This window comes from Eucalyptus grandis, chromosome 9 (genome assembly GCF_016545825.1).
Source record: "Eucalyptus grandis isolate ANBG69807.140 chromosome 9, ASM1654582v1, whole genome shotgun sequence".
Lineage (NCBI taxonomy): Eukaryota > Viridiplantae > Streptophyta > Magnoliopsida > Myrtales > Myrtaceae > Eucalyptus > Eucalyptus grandis.
The window spans coordinates 9,609,956-9,623,748 of NC_052620.1; the positions used below are offsets into that span (position 1 = coordinate 9,609,956).

At 39.1% G+C, this 13,793-nt stretch overlaps 1 pseudogene; it reads left to right on the top strand.

The window, feature by feature from the left end:
- The window catches only part of LOC120288380, a 51,111-nt pseudogene extending 37,835 nt beyond the window's left edge, over positions 1-13,276 (top strand).
- The last annotated feature ends 517 nt before the right edge of the window (positions 13,277-13,793 follow it).

A 13,793-nucleotide genomic window follows, 5' to 3' on the forward strand; every position in this document is an offset into this window, starting at 1 on the left:
ATCATTTCAAAACCAAATTTATTGAAATAAGGTATTTGAGCAGAAAGAATTTTTTTCCAGTATCTCAGATCCTATAGAAAATCTTTTAGAAATATTTGAGATGTCATTTTTCAAAGATGCATTTTCTTTTGAAAGATTGTCTTCATTTTCTTTCAAAATAGTAATACTTTTGTCTAAACTTTTAACATTTTCTTTCCAAACATTTTCCTGTTGTTTTAGTGCAGAATTTTCTTTTTAAGTTCGGAAATCCTTTTAAGAGAAGTCTTGAGACTAAGACACAATTCATCAATGTATCTAGAGACTTTAGTAGGGATTTTCAAATTACTTACCTCGATTTCACTGTCTGAATCTGAGTCTGTCTCGAAGTCTGAATCTGAGTTTGATTGTGCCATGAGACAAATGTTGGCATAATCATCATCACTTTCTTCACATTCTGTATCACTCCAAGTTTCTGCTTTGAGTGCCTTTCGATATTTCTCAGCTTTTCCTTTCTTTTTCTTCAGAAGGGGACAATTGGGACTGATGTGTCCATTTTTCTTACATTCAAAGAAAACTACATCTCTATTGGATTCATCATCCTCAACAAACTCACTCTATTGCTTTTGAAAACTATGTTTCTTTAGATTGAATCTTCTTCCTTTTCTGTTCAGCTTTCTGAATCTTCTTATCATGAGAGCAAGCTCTTCGTCATCCATATCGTCTTCAGAATCTGTGACATCATAATCATCATTAGATTTTAATGTAATAGATTTCTTACCTTTAGGATCTTCATCTTCGTTGATTCGCTCCACTTCATAAGATTGAAGAGTCACAACCAATTCATCAACCAAAAGTGGCATAATTCTTTGTGTCTCTCTTATTGAGGTATTTATGTGATTCCAGTCCTTGGAGAGTCCACACAGAAGCTTGTTTACTTTCATGGGATCAGAAATTGGTTGCCCTTGATTTTCAAGGCCATTCACGATCTCTGTAAAACGACTAAACATGTCAGCGATAGATTCTCCAGATTTCATTTTGAATGCTTCATATTGACCGAGCAGAATGTTGATTCTGGTTTCTTTCACTCGATCAGTTCCTTCATAGGTGATGTGTAATCTATCCCAGACTTCTTTAGCTGTAGCACAAGAAGATATTCTGTTATATTCAGTAGGTGATTATGCACAATATAAAGAATAAATTGCTTTTGTATCAAGAGCTTGTCTTTTGGTTATCTCTTCTTGAGTCATTTCGCTAGACTCAATAGCTTCTTTTCCTCTTTCTGAGATAGGTGTAGCTTTAGGAATGATTCCTTTGTCTACCACATCCCATTCCAGAGGATCCTTTGATCTTAGAAATGCCTTCATCTTGTTTTTCCATATGTTGTATTCTTTTCCATCAAAATAAGGCGGTCTGGTATTGCTTTGCCCTTCAACCAGTCCTAGAGCCAACATACTAGCCATGGATCTTTAACTCTGAAGTAAAACACTTCAAATTAAGTGAGTACATAAGCTCCGATACCAATTGTGAAAACTAGTATGAGCACTTAGAATGGGGTGAATAGATGCAGAAACAATTTTGCGAGATAAGTGCAGCACAAATCAACAATGGATTATGAAAAGAAAATTCATTTCTTTTCAAAAAACAAGTTACGATCAAAGTAAAAGAGTGTAGGGAAGAGAAATTGAACACAAAGTTTATAGTGGTTCGGCTTAATCCAAGCCTACGTCCACTCTTCCGCACCGACAGCCCACCAGCTGGATTTCACTATAAACAAAAGAGTTGTTACAGTAAAACTCTTCCTTGATTTCACAGTGCAGAGACTCTACTACACTTCCTCAAGGTTTCTCAAAGATATAGACTCTCTTTTGCGTACAAGATTTCGCTCAACAAATGAATTGACTAAGAACAAGGAGCTTCAGACTTTGGAATTCTTCTATCGCGCACACACTCAAACAACTGGAATGTTTTCCTTATATACTCATTTATGCAATCATACCCGTTGGCACTTACCAAAGGAATTCTTCCAATCTACCTGTTGGACAGAATCAATTAGGAAGATCTTCAAGCTATTTAAGGAACATGACAATAGCCCATCAATCATACTCGCCTATACAATCAAGATCTTGGTTTCCATAAGTAGAACCTTCCAAGTATACTTCACCAATCAACGGATCCACAATCCCTAAATAAATCTTGATTTGAATAATGGATTCTGACATGCTATATCCATCTTAGAGATCTTCTCCAGTCGATAAAGTCAAATCCTTAACGAAACATCCAGTTCTAGATAAGTCTTCTTCGACGATTTAGAAATGGTCAATGAGGATAGACTTTGAGTCTTGAGTCTAGCAGTCTGGAGGTCTTCAAATTTTGATGAAAGAGTCTGCAAGTCTTCGGACTAGGCCGATGGAAACGTTTTGTCAACTTTTCTCCAACAGAACTTCGATACATTTGCAGACGAAGGCCTAGCTGCAAGTCTCAATCAACTCTCGGTCTTCTTGGTCTATTATAATAACAAGCACCGCGTTTTACAAGCAAGTTTTGATCTTTTTCATCTATAGACGAAGACCTAGCTGCAAGTCTTGGTCTTCTTGTGCTGTAGTCATGTTTCCATCAATTATGAGCACTGTGTATATAGAGCTCTTTGAAATGGTGACTTTTGTTCCCCAAATTTAATCTTGACATTTCTTTTCTTCCAAGGATCAAGATATTCCATGAAAAATTCAATGACGACATTTCAATAGTCGCCCTTTGGAAAAATCATCGGCATTGAAAGTGCTTTACTAATGTACCATCATATGTAATATTACATTTGATATGGTGGAGTGGAAGGGAATCAAGGAATGGCATGGCATGACAATTCTAGTATTTTTGTTTAGTAAAATGTGGAAATGGAATAAGGATTCATGTGTTTGGTCGGTAGGAAATAATGATGTGGGAGTGGCAGTTAATGATGGTTTTTTTAATAATTTTTACGTTGTATTCATCAGTACTAGCAAATGTCCACACGTCCTGTGTATGACAAAAAAAAAGTTGAATCCCTTTAAAAAGAGGCCAAAATGATTATTCTTTTTTCGCCAAACGTGGATCGGGACGACTCTTGTTCGACATTTTTCCCTCATTTTCACTATGAAGGAAAAACATAACATTCCGCTTCCTTTTACTTCCAATTGAACAAAGTTGGGAATTCCACATCTTTCCTGACACTTTTTCCCCATTCCCCTAACCCCAACCTCCCCCCCAAAAAAAATACTGGTCAAATCCAATTTGTTTTTATATAAAATTCAGTTTAGTATATATCCAAATAGAACTCCAGGTCAGGCGACAAGTAAAAATATATAAAAGTGAAAAAATCATGACAAGAAATTAAAAAGCCAGTATTTTATTATGAGTAGGCAATTCATCTCATAATTTACAGTATAATTTTCATGGCAGATGCCTCTAGTGGAAAAAAAAGAAGAAGTTTAATTTCATGGTATATTATAATAACGATACGTGAAAGAAAAGCTGTCTATTGATATATATATTTTGGTACTTGAACTTCGATACATTTGCAGACGAAGACCTAGCTGCAAGTCTCAATCAATTCTTGGTCTTCTTGGTCTATTATAATAACAAGCACCGCGTGGGGGCGTGAATTACAAGCAAGTTTTGGTCTTTTTCTTCTATAGACGAAGACCTAGCTGCAAGTCTTGGTTTTCTTGTGCTGTAGTCATGTTTCCATCAATTATGAGCACCGTGTATATAGAGCTCTTCGAAATGGTGACTTTTGTTCCCCAAATTTAATCTTGACATTTCTTTTCTTCCAATGATCAAGATATTCCATGAAAAATTCAATGACGACATTTCAATAGTCGCCCTTTGGAAAAATCTTCAGCATTGAAAGTGCTTTACTAATGTGCCATCATATGTAATACTGCATTTTATCGATAAAGTTTTTCCCAAACGGATTATAAATCACACGTAAGAAAAAAAAAAAGGAAGCTGATCGTGGGGGCCCAGTGAAAGGGGATACGAATTGCTTCTTCGGAATTCTTGCTGGAAGTTGTTATCCACGGTGGGGCCCAAACATATAATATTCCACGATTTCCTTTTAGCTCATGAAGTCTTCTCTGCGAAAGAGTTCCCTGCACGTGAATTACAAAACGTAGGTGGGCCCAGCTCAAAGTTTGACCTAGGCACACACGTATAAAAGGAGAAATAATTGTTGCAGGTCTTTCTTCCGCCCGAAAAAGAAGCCGTCGAAGCCTCTGCGAAAGAAACCCTACGTAGCCGCGCGTCTGTGACCTTTGAAGCCGCAAGTCACATGAAGCATTGAAGAGACTCGCGAAGCCGTACGTAGAGTGTTTTGTTGCACGGTAATTTTATGTCGTGAGTTTATTCCCAAGTGAGTTGTTTATTTATAGATACTTTGGGTTTGTGGTTAAATTTAGGTGCGAGAAACACTTAAGCGATTGAGCGATTGTAAACTCTACTACTCCGATTATAGTGGATTATTTGCTGCTGGCTCTCCCCATGGATGTAGGTACCGATACTCGGACCAAATCACGTAAATTTCTAGTGTCCTAATTTTCTCGTTTATTTCTCTGGCGTTTTCGCGTTGACGTAAATTGCAAGATCCTGTCGTTTCCGCGTATTATATCCGAACAATTGGTATCAGAGCGTGGGGTTGGATTTCTTGATTGTGATTTGGGGCTTTGGCTTGTCTGATTATTATCTGAAAATTTTGTCATTGCAATTATGTCTGAGAGGAAATCTAAAATTGAGTAGTTTGATGGGAGAAATAACTTTGTGTTATGGAGCATCAAGATGCGAGCTTTATTGACAACACAAGGTTTGGCCAAGGCACTACTAGATGGCAAAGATGAGTTGCCAATTATAATGAAAGCCTCGGAGAGGGTAGAGCTTATGCAAAAAGCAAAGAGTATAATCCTGTTAAATTTGTCGGATGAGGTCTTACTAGAGGTTATTGAGGAGAAGGATTCCGCAGCATTATTGGCAAAACTTCAAGCACTCTATGTGAAGAAAGGTTTGAACAATCACTTGTATATGTTGAAGAAGATGTTTCAGTTTAGATATACTTAAGGTATGTCTATCAAAACCCACCTAGATGAATTTAATAAACTTATGTTGGATCTGAAGAACGTCGATAAGATACTTGATGATGAAGAGCAGGGCATGATGTTGTTAGCATTTTTACCAGAGTCATGGGAGAACTTTACCGATTCACTGTTGTAGGGGCGTACTACTATTACCTCAAAAGAGGTAAAGTCCGTCTTATTTTCTAAGGAGTGGCAGAGAAAGTTGCGAGACAACGGTCTGGCGAAAGGAGCAGTGCAAGCATTGACGATTCAGGTAGAGAACAACATAGAGAGCCTAGTAGTAGCAGAGGTAAAAGTAGATCAAAATCATGCCATAGAAAGTCTAAGGGACTCGTGAAGTGCTTTGAGTGTCACGAGGAGGGGCACATCAAGAGAGATTGTCCAAAGCAGAGAAATAAAGTTGATAAGCAGAATGTGACAAATGTTGCTGAGGGGAGCAATAGGAATGCAAAAACTATTTTATGTGTGACAGCTACTTCGTCAGGAGACGAATGGGTGCTAGATTCGAGGTGTTCCTATCACATGACGCCTCATAAGAACTGGTTTACTACTTACCAAGCTGCAGATGATGGTAGGGTTACGGCGAAACACCGAGAAGGGAGTTCTCGGCGTGGTTTCGATGAAGTCCGAGGAAGAAGACGGGGCGGGAAGAGGAAGGGGATGAAAGAAATTTTATAAAAAAAAATTAAAAAAAGTAAAAGAAAACAAGAGAAAATAAAAGAAAGCTGGAAAATTGACTCGAGGACCGAAGGGGAAAAAGAGAAAAGTTTAGGGCTGCATGGTTGTTCTTTTTTTTCGTTCAAGAACAGATTTTTTTGTTTTTTATTTTTTTGTTTTCGGGAATAAAATTTAAACTGAAATAAGAAACAAAAAAAAAACTTATTTTTAATTTTAAGAATAAATTTTCTCTTTCATTTCTTTTCTTCTCTTTTTTTCCTTGTTCTTTTTTCTTTGGTCGGTTGCTAGCCTCGACCATGGTCAACGACCGACCATCGAGGTCGGCGACCAAGGGCCAGCGACCGAGCCGGAGTGTCGCTAGCCCCCGGCGAGGCTCGGCCTCGCCTTGGCTGGGCAAGGGAGCTCGCCCAAATCCGGCGAGGTCGAGCTCGCCCGGCCAAGGCGACGCCGGCGGCGCTCGGCCTCACCTTGGCTAGGCTAGCTCGGGCTTGCCTAGATCCGACGAGCCGAGCTCGCCCAACCACCGGTGAGGCCGAGCCTTGGGACCATCGCCAAGCGACCGGTGGTGGGTGAGCTCGGCCTCGTCGGATTTGGGCAAGCTCGGTCTCATCGGATTTTGGCAAGCTTGAGCTCGGCCAATCAAGGTGAGGCCGAGCCTTGCCGGGGCCGGCGAGCCCCGTTATGATTGGGCAAGGCCGCTGGCCCTCGTCGGCCAGTCACCGGCCCTCGTCGGCCGATAGCCGGCCATGGCCGAGGCCGGCAACCGGCCAAAAGAAGAAAAAAAGGAAAAATAAAATAAAAATATTGAAAAATTAAAAAGAAAAAAAAATACAAATTTACCAAACATATTTCTATTCTTTTTTTATTCCCGGAACAAGTTTACCAAATATATTTCTATTCTGTTCTTGGAACACTTTTTGAACAAAAACATAAACAAACGCACCCTTTAGTAATTTTGGCCTTAATCTAGCCAATGTGAATTTAGACTTGCGTTGGTGGTGCCCTCTTAAATTCAAGTTGGTTTGATGGATCTGGGCTTGTTTCTAACCCTGATTGGAGTGCTCATTGTTGGGCTTCCCTGATTAGAAGCGGATTGGGCTCCAAGTAAATGAGCCCGCTTCATTTCATGCCTTTTCCTCTTTTTGTGACCCAGACCCGAAGATTTTCTACAACCCATATTCGGACCTGGCCTTAGGGCCCGGCCCGAGACCTTACTTTCAGATTAAAATTTAATTTCTACAATAAATATTTAAAAAATGTTTTTCAAAAAATTTTAAAAATCGAAATATTTGTTCCCTAAAAATCAGGAAACAAGCTTTAAAAATAGTTTGTGAGTAGTTTCCTATAAAAATGCATAAAAAAATTCCTTTAAAAAAGGAAAAAAAGTCAAACCCTAAAGTTTAAACAAGATTATCTATCAAAATGGTATTAGTTGATTAACTGGTGCAATCAAGTCTTGGATCTGAGTTTCTCTTATTGCGTAGGAGTAAGGTAATTCTCTCAATATCTTATTTGGGTTTTTAATTGACCTACAACAAATCAATTAATGGCGATTCCTAAATAAAAATGATTTATAGATTAAAGATTTGAATCATAAGTTGTAAATTGGTGAGCTTGGGATGATGAATTGGTTAAGCCTAAACTCAGTAAGCCATTGGCTTAACACTGCAAAGGGTAAGATCACAACACTATGTGATGCAAAAATTAGTTTGAGGTAAATATGGCATGGATGTACCAGTTTGAAATTTTTTATAACAAAAAGATTTGTTTGGAGTAAACGTGGAACAGATGTACTAGTTTAAGGTTTTCTTGGTGTCGGCCTTCATATTTTGAATATTGTAATAGGAAGAGATAGCCTAAAGTGTAAATTTATCATTTATACTTAACCAGGCCAAATTTCACTATATAGTTAACTTAAATGAATAATGTATAGCCACTGTGCACTTGTCCTATTCCCCACCATGTCACTGGGTACTAGTATAGGGCTGATATTATAAGACTTTGTCGCGGTCTGACTTGTTTCAAATATCGTTTTTATTAAAAAGGAGGAGTGCTTATTATATTGGCCTCAATTGAGTTCCTTTGCCTTTTCTTATTCAGCCGACTCTCGTACTTTTCACGAAAGAGGGAAGAGAAAAAAGCAACAGATAAAAAAAGGAAGTAAAATATTAAACATAAGTTTAGATATATGCAAAACATGTGCAGTATTACTTTTTTAAAGTGACAACTTTTTCGTTAAATTTACCATTCATAGCACGCAAATTGTTCTTTTGGTTGATTAATATTTTTTGTCAAGTCAAATTAGCAAACTACTGCTTGGAGTAATTTAGGTTTTTAATGTTTGATTGTTGGATAATCCTAACAAACCCATGCTCCAACTTTTAGTTAATCTGAATTACTTGAAATCTTTCATAATGTCCAAATATTGATATGTAGAATCATATATATATATATATATATATATATATATATATATATATTCAGAATCTTAGAGCTTAAATAAAGTTTTAATTTTCAAATTTTGGATGAAAATCAAAATTAGAAGAGACTGATAAGTGCAATAAAACACGTCTGTTGACAATTGTTTCATGTCGGTTAGAGAAAAATAAAATAAAAACAAAGACAGATTTTTTTTTTTTTTTTTTTTAGGGTAAAAAGTTCAACAACTCATACATATTATTTTTCCAACACAAACAATTATTTATGATAAATTATGAAGTTGTGCAACCTCCTTAAAAAAGAAAAAGGTGATAATGTGATGTCATGGACCCGTTTGTTCAAGGTCCACTTTTGTCCATGTCTCTTACATGAATAGATAGAAGCTAGCTTTGACTCGTGGGTATTATGTGCATTTCTGTGCTAAAGCCAATGAGTATTTATAAGGAGCGATAGTGTTAAGCATTAAATTGCATTCATGGACTCACGACCTTTTGTGTATTTGGTAACCATTATGTTTCTAAAAATAATTTCTATTTAAAAATAATTCTTTTTTATTTTGTCCTCAAGAATAATTTCTAAGCATTTGAAGGCGATTGGTGACCGCCTAAAAGTTTTATTTCGAAATAAAAATACATTTGGTAAAACTCTTAAAATTTTTAGTCCAAACCATTTTCTTTTAATTTTTTCATGATTTTATCAAATTCGTCTCTTTTTTTATTTTTCTTTTTTTCCCCTTTTCATCTTCTTCTTCCTCCGGTCGCCAACAACCTCACTAGAACGTCACCGGCCCAAGCCTCACCCTAACACTGGCAAGGCTTAGTCTGGTTGAGCATCACCAGGTCAGCCTCACCTTGGCTGGGAAATGTTGACCCGATAATGACCTGATAAGGCTTGGCCCTACCGGATTTGGACAAGATTGACCTCACCTAGTCGGTTGACGTCACTAGGGGCCAGCGATGCTCTAATGAGGTCATTGACTCTCGTCTAGCCAGTCGCCGATCACTAGGGGTTGGTGACCAACTAAAAGGAAGAAAAAGAAGAAAAGGAAAGAGAAGAAAAGAGAAAAGAAAAGAAGAAAAATTAAGCTTGATTCTACAATTGTTCTTAAAAATAACTTTTTTCTACTTATTGATTTTGTTTCAAATCAATTTCCAATAACAGAAAAACTAATTTTTGTTCTCGATAATAAAAAGCTTTTCTAAACTTTATGGCGGTGTCTAACATAAGGTAAGTGAAGTTTCATCTAGTAGCAACATCAAGAATTATCAAACCCTTATAAGTGATGCGTTCACCCTCAATACAATATTGAAATGCTTTGGCTCTTATGGGAGAACTCCTTACATACCTAATCACATTTTGAATACGTGCAATAGAGTCATGTACTGTAGTCAAGCCATCTCTCACAATCAAATTTAATATATGAGCCGTGCACCTATCTAATATCAACAACCTTTATTTCAAAATAATTTCCCTCAAATAGCCAATTGCAACATCATTCGAGCTAGTATTATCCACGGTAATTGTTGACACCTTTTTTTTTTTTTTTTTCTATTCCTCATTCCCGAATGCATTTCTCCACCATTTTTCTAATCTCCTTACCCTTATGACTATGCATCACCATAAAGTTGATAATTCTTTTATGCAATTTTCAATTTTCATCAATAAAATGTATAGTGAGATCCAAATAATTCAAATTTTGAATGGAACTCCATGTATCAGTCGGAATTAATTTTTCCAAAATAATTCTTCATAGTTCTTTTATATAAATACAATTTGATGCAATCTTTTGCCATTGTGAAACGTGATAAATGTTTGAAGAGAGGCTGTAACTCACTAACAAATTTACGAAATCTAACATACTTAACCAAAGAAAAAAGTTACTCATTAAGGATGATGAATCAAGTAAGCATTCGCCTACAACGTTCTTGATTAAACGGCCATGTCAATAAGACGCTACCAATACTAAAATCTCCTCCTACCTTGCTAGTCATGTCTACATTACGTTGTGCAAAGAATTTATGCCCTTATCTCTTATCTACATTACAAGGAAATCTCTTATATGTGGTCAAGTGCTTCTTCATTACAGAAGTACCATTAGCAAACACAGTACTTAAGCACAGACTCACAATGAATGCACTTTACTTGATATATTTTTCCATCATTGCCATTGATTCTTACATAATGATTCAAGTATTCGGATGTATATTTCTTATTATGAGAAAGATGAGAACTAGGTACCTTATTTGTGGCACTCATGGTAAGAGGTGTTTCTTCTTCATTTTCATTGCTAGAAAATTTCAATTCCATGATCGGAGTTATTTCCTCACATCCTTCTATCTCCATTGACAAGTTTTCTTGATATATTAATTTCGCACTACACACCAATAATATAATATAATTAGAAATTTCAAAATAAATGATAAACTAGAAATGAAACACCACAATGAACCAATTTATTTCAATGCAACTCATATAATAATACCCATTGGCCAAGAATTTCTAAATGTGACACCAGATATATAAAATATAAAATTGCTGAAAGATACAGAATTGCTGCTTAACATATTATTTTACTAGAAAAATTTCGTGAGTTAATTTTTAAGGAGGGAGGTGAGGGAATTACTTTTTTTTTTTTTTTGATGACCCGGGAACCTCGTATAGCCAGCAGCCAGCGGGCAAACCCTAGGGCGATGCTAGCGGAGGACCCACCATCCCGACGTCGCACTTAAAATCCCGTGCGTCCTGCAGGATTTGAACCCCTCCGTCCTGGGTAGACTTCATGGGGGCTCTTATCTAGCTAGACCACCGCAGGCGGTGGTACTTCTGTTTTGTTTGTTGAAGAAGGAAAAGGAAAAATGGAGATACTATGAGAACTTATTTTACCTTAGAGATTGGTCTGTAGACTCTAGTCTGTTCTAATTTGGATGAAACGCTTGGGGTAGGTTATGGTTGTTATGCAAGATTTGATGATGGGAGCAGGAAAAATGACATCTCAATGTGCTTGTGAGTTAACCTTAATTTCACATAATGCTGGGAAATTGACTTGTGCTCCTTCAGATGATGTTATTAAAACTTTAATACAGTTGTTTCTCTTGCTTCTCTGACTAATTTGTAGATGCTGCCATGGGGATATATGCGAAACTGATGCAGAGGTAGGCTGTGAAGAATTTCCTTCGCGGATAATTGCTTCCAAATGACAACTCTATTTTTGTCAAATGCGAGCGAGTTGAGTTTATTGTTTCATTCTCTTCTGCAACAATCGGTTTCTTTTAAGACGGTGGGAGCAATGCGGGCAGCCCAAGATCATCTATACATGCAAGAATCAACAAGAAATGTAAGCAAGTGAATTTTTCTCTCATACTAAAAAGACTGCGCTTATAAGTTGGATCATCTATACAAGGGCAAAGCGAGCGCAGGCCGATTGGCATCCAGCAGCAGGAAGGGCAGCGTTCAGCGGTGGTGTCGAGGGTCAGCGACTTTTAGTGGCAGCATCGAGGGTGAGCAATATCCAGCAATGGCATCGAGGGCAAGCAGCGTCGACGACGGGGCAGAGGCAGAGAACAGGAGAAGACTTAGAGGAAAACTGTGAAGTTGAACTGAGGGTAAACATTAAAATTGATTTGGGGCCTTTTTTTTGGAACAAGGAGCTACCGGTTCCCAGAAAAAAAAGGAAACGGGAACCAAAACAGATATCTTTAGAATCGAGAACCGAATCGAACCCTCTGGTTCTTGGATCTACCCGGGAACCACGCTCACTCCTAATTTTTTATATTTCTGAAAGGCCGTCCGACCGACCTGACCCAACCCGAATTCAGAAGATTTGGATCTAGAATGGCCGTCCCTCAGAGACCCGACCTGACCCAACCTGAGCCGACCTGACCCAACGCCCGAATTAAGAAGATCCGGATCTGGAAAAGCCGGTCCCTCGGATACCCGACCCGACCCGTTTTCCCTCCCCACCCTCTTTTCTCTCCTGCATGCGTAGAGGAGAGAGGACTCGAGAAAGTTACCCGGGGAAGAAGGAAGCCATGGAAGAAGCTCCGAGCTAGCCGCCGCCGCCGTTGCCGCCGCCGCCGATCAGCGACCCGTTGACCAACCCATCCGCCTCCTTCTCGTCCCTGGACGACCTCGCCCACGAGCTCGCGTCCCTCGAGGACCTCGCCAGCCGCGGCTCATGGCGATCCGTCCTTGACAAGGTCGCCTGCACCCGGTCCCTCTCCCTCCACCGCCACCCCCACGACCACCTCGCCTACCTCTCCTACAACGCCCTCGCCCTCGCCAAGCTACGCCGCTTCGCCGACGCCTCCGCCGAGCTCGACTCCCTCCAGGATCTCGAGTCCCCCGAGTACAGGTACGAGTCCTGCCCCCAGGTCTACCCCGGCCGGTCCGGCTCGATGGTGCCCTTCTGCCTCCGGTGGCTGAACTGCGTGATCCCGATCAAGCTGGGCAGCCGCCAGGAGGGGTTGGATCGGTTCTACGCGCTTCTGGATTTCGTCAGAGGGAAATTGGAGGAGAGAAGGAACAAGGGTTCGTCCGAGGAGGACGAGTCGGTGAGGGCTGGGAGGAGGAGGGAGGTTCTGGTGATGAATGGCATCGTGGGTAATCATTTGAGTTATAAGGAGTTCAGTGCGTACTTGGATTTGATCAGGGATATGTTCAGGAGGGGTTATTCGGAGGACCCGGTTTTGGTCTCGAGGTTGGGGGTATATTCAGATGCAGATCGGGGATCTGGAGGGCGCCAATAGCTCGTTTAAGCAGATCGAGGGGATGGCGAGCCAAGGGAAGAGTCGTGGTTCAATCTTGTGAATAGAAATAGGGCCTTGTTGTATTTGGTGGGGAAGGATCATGCGTCGGCTGTGAGGGAGTACGAGGAGTGTATTGAAAGAGATGACTCAGATGTGGTGGCGATCAACAATATGGCGCTTTGTTTAATGTATCTAAGGGACTTGTTGGATTCAATCAAGGTGTTGGAGAACGCGCATGGAAGGGTTCCTGCCATTGCTGTGAATGAGTCTCTTGTGGTGAATCTGTGTAGTATGTACGAGTTGTCGTACGTCAATCATTCGGAGCGCGTTTGATAATTATTCTATTCCTGAGAATAATTTATGATAAAAAATGATTCTTTTATATTCTGTTCTCAAGAATAATTTTCAAACATTTGAAGGCATTTGATAATTGTTCAAAATTTAGATTTGCTTGATTGTGAAATTATTATCGGGAACAAATAAGTAAGTTTTTTTTTACTCATTGATTTTGTTCCAAATCCATTTCCAGGAATAAAAATTTTACTAAACGGATTCCAAATCTATTCTCGAAAATAAAATAATAAAATTTTTGCTATTTGATAAGTTGCCAAACGCTCCCTAAAAAGACTTTTGAGTAATTGGATTAAGCGAGTGGCTCCTGATGATTTTGATTCATCGTGTACCAGGATTTGATGGTACTATCTCGTCCACTGTCATACGATAGTTTGCTTACTAATGTCATTTGGGGGGCAAGGGTGATTCAGGGGTTGGGTTGGGGAAATCGGCATTAGCAGGCCGATTATGTATCAATGTGATTGAGAAAATATATAATGAGGGACTAATTATCTTC